This window comes from Schistocerca cancellata, chromosome 7 (genome assembly GCF_023864275.1).
Source record: "Schistocerca cancellata isolate TAMUIC-IGC-003103 chromosome 7, iqSchCanc2.1, whole genome shotgun sequence".
In the NCBI taxonomy this organism is placed as follows: Eukaryota; Metazoa; Arthropoda; class Insecta; order Orthoptera; family Acrididae; genus Schistocerca; species Schistocerca cancellata.
The window spans coordinates 106859619-106863546 of record NC_064632.1 but is presented as its reverse complement, the minus strand read 5'-3'; positions in this window follow the sequence as shown (position 1 = coordinate 106863546).

The window sequence follows — 3928 nt, the reverse complement described above, 5'->3', positions numbered from 1 at the left end:
TCCGAATGAATGTGCAGTCCTTTGACGAATCAGCAGTAAAACAACAGCCATAGTGTCCACTGTTCATCTTTTTCACGTAATTGTCTGGGCAGTGGCTGCACTCTAATTATTATGCATTATCAATACGGAATCAGCCACACAACACTGTAAAACAGCAAGGGAAGTCTGTAAATCTGCGTGGGAAGCCTTCAACAAAAGTGCATACCGACATTCACAGAGGAAAGGTGACTGAAAAATGCCAAGGGATTTGAAAAGCATACTACGTGATCTGGGCAATGAAATCCCATCAACCCAAACAGGAAGTTCATGAAACAGTGGAACAAAAGTTTTGACTGATTACTTTAACGATGCTAGCAAAACAAATGTATATAAAACTGGTCGGTAGCAAACGTATTGAACACTGAATCAATTTATTACCGAAAGTACAAGACGATTCAGTTTATATAATTACTGAAATGTGCACAATTATGTATTTTGCAGCTGCAAAAGCATAAAAAATTGATTACGCTGAACCCACAGAGATAACATAATTTATTTTAAACTGTTATTGTTAAACGAAGAATCATTTCTCTCCTGATTCGGTTCCGCAGCAAAAGGTTCACAAAACACTACACGCCGTCGAAACCATGAGGCTCTGCAAGATGTGTCCCGTATTTCAGGGTATTTTTTCACCACCTCAGTGAGCAATACCACTCCCAAACAGGCTGCATCCATGGCAGGCTGACGGCAGATGCTGCTAGTGATGCGAAAGAGCGTGCTCTGCCACATCCACCGGCAACGACTGCTTCGTGGCCATCGGCGAGTTCGCTGCAATGCATCAGTTGCAACTCATGCCTGAGTGATGGTTCGGAGGTAAGCCACTTCAAATCCTGGCGGTGAAAAATTTTCTCTGTCACTATTTGGCTGGCGAGAGGAGGAGAAGGGGTAAGCAGTGGAACAGAGTAAGTTGTGGTGCATTTTGTTAGTGCGGGTTGCCTACATAAGGTGTGGGTATGCACTCAGGGGCAAACCTATTGTTCTCCTTTGATTGAGAGGTCGTTAACCTATTGTTTTGTTAAAAGGATCCTTCCTTTTCATTGACAGGCACTTAACCTATTGTTCCCCCACCCCTTCCCACCACTCCCACCCCTCCCCCCATAGGACAGCACACCATTCTCTGATACAGGTACACTTTCAGGTCTAAGTTATTGGGATAGCTCCTCTCACTCTTATCAATTTCATTGCCTACTTATTTAAATTGATCAATTAATTAAACTCTCAGTCACTGGTAAACCCCCTCCCCTCTCCTCCCTAGAAAATGGTGGGAAGTTCAAATTCCATCAGGTCCATGCAACACACAATGACCACCTCCACTAACCTATGAAAATGGTGGGAATAAAAGGGCACTTTGGCTACCTCCACTAACCTAAGTCATTCGACCACCACCACTTCCTAGGAATTGGTTGGGAAAAAGGACTCACCCTGTGCTGGACAGGATGGACATAAGTCTTTATTTTTAGTCTTTATTCAAACAATGAGAGGCAGTACCGCCATCAAGTGTATTCGCCCCAAGGTCCAGAGCCCAACCGATCCAGTACACAGTACTGCCACCAGAGGGCACTGTCGTCCCTTCCATGACATACTCCAAGATTGGGGTCTGGTGGTGGAGAGGAAGGATCTCATAACAGAAAATTCAAGGATATATTAATTATTTATAAAAAGATCAGTAAGTGGGGGTTGGATTTCTCTTGCTCATCATTCTCTGTTGTTTAGAAACATGTAGTCCTTGTAAGAAGTAATTCCATGGGACAAACATGTTGCATAACCTAATGTTCCCCCCATGAACCATAGACCTTGCCTTTGATGGAGAGGCTTGCGTGCCTCAGCGATACAGATAGCCATACTATAGGTGCAACCACAACAGAGGGGTGTCTGTTGAGAGGCCAGACTAATGTATGGTTTGTGAAGAGGGGCAGCAGCCTTTTCAATAGTTGCAGGGGCAACAGTCTGGATGATTGACTGATCTGGCCTTGTAACACTAACCAAAACGGCCTTGCTGTGCTAGTACTGCAAACGGCTGAAAGCAAGGGGAAACTACAGCCATAATTTTACCCAAGGGCATGCAGCTTTACTGTATGGATAAATTATGATGGCGTCCTCTTGGGTAAAATATTCCAGAGGTAAAATAGTCCCCCATTCAGATCTCCAGGTGGGGACTACTCAAGAGGATGTTGTTATCAGGAGAAAGAAAACTGGCGTTCTACAGATCGGAGCGTGGAATGTCAAATCCCTTAATTGGGCAGGTAGATTAGAATATTTAAAAAGGGAAATGGATAGGTTAAAGTTAGATATAGTGGGAATTAGCGAAGTTCAGTGGCAGGAGGAAGGGTTATAAATACAAAATCAAATAGGGGTAATGCAGGAGTAGGTTTAATAATGAATAAAAAATAGGAGTTCAAGTAAGGCAGCAGAAGAGCAAGTAAGTAAAAAGAAGAGGGCTAGTAGAATACTTTGGGTGACAGAAGAAATACTGAATTTAAATGGTTCAAATGGCTCTGAGCACTATGGGACTCAACATCTTAGGTCATAAGTCCCCTAGAACTTAGAACTACTTAAACCTAACTAACCTAGGGACACCACACACTCCCATGCCCGAGGCAGGATACGAACCTGCGACCGTAGCAGTCCCGCGGTTCCGGACTGCAGCGCCAGAACCGCTAGACCACCGCGGCCGGCTACTGAATTTAATTGATGAAAGGAAGAAATATGAAAATTCCGTTCATGAAGCAGGCAAAAAGGAATACAAACGTCTCAAAAATGAGATCAACAGGAAGCGCAAAATGGCTAAGCAGCCATGGCTAGAGGATAAATGTAAGGATGTAGAGGCTTATCTCACTAGGGATAAGATAGATACTGCTTACAGGAAAATTAAAGAGACCTTTAGAGAAAAGAGAACCACTTGTACGAACAACAAGAGCTCAGACGGAAACCCAGTTCTAAGCAAAGAAGGGAAAGCAGAAAGGTGGAAGGAGTATATAGAGGGACTATACAAGGGTGATGTACTTGAGGGCAATGTTATAGAAAGGGAAGAGGATGTAGATGAAGATGAAAAGGGAGATATGATCCTGCGTGAAGAGTTTGATAGAGCACTGAAAGACCTAAGTTGAAAGAAGGCCCCGGGAGTAGACAACATTCCATTAGAACTACTGACAGCCTTGGGAGAGCCAGTCCTGACAAAACTCTTTCATCTGGTAAGCAAAATGTATGAGACAGGCAAAATTCCCTCAGATTTCAAGAAGAATATAATAATTCTAATCCTAAAGAAAGCAGGCGTTGACAGATGTGAAAATTACCAAACTATCCGTTTAATAAGTCAAGGCTGCAAAATACTAACGCGAATTCTTTACAGACGAATGGAAAAACTGGTAGAAGCTGACCTCGGGGAAGATCAGTTTGGATTCCGTAGAAATATGGGAACACATGAGGCAATACTGACAGTACGTCTTATCTTAGAAGAAAGATTAAGAAAAGGCAAACCTACATTTCTAGCATTTGTTGACTTAGAGAAAGCTTTTGACAATGTTGACTGGAATACTTTCTTTCAAATTCTAAAGGTGGCAGGGGTAAAATACAGGGAGCGCAAGGCTATTTACAATTTGTACAGAAACCAGATGGCAGTTATGAGTCGATGGACATGAAAGGGAAGCAGTGATTGGTAAGGGAGTGAGACATGGTTGTAGCTTCTCCCCGATATTATTCAATCTGTATATTGAGCAAGCATCAAAGGAAACAAAAGAAAAATTCGGAGTAGATATTAAAATCCATGGAGAAGAAATAAAAATTTTGAGGTTCGCCAATGAGATTTTAATTCTGTCAGAGACAGCAAAGGACTTGGAAGAGCAGTTGAACTGAATGGACAGTGTCTTGAAAGGAGGATATAAGATTAACA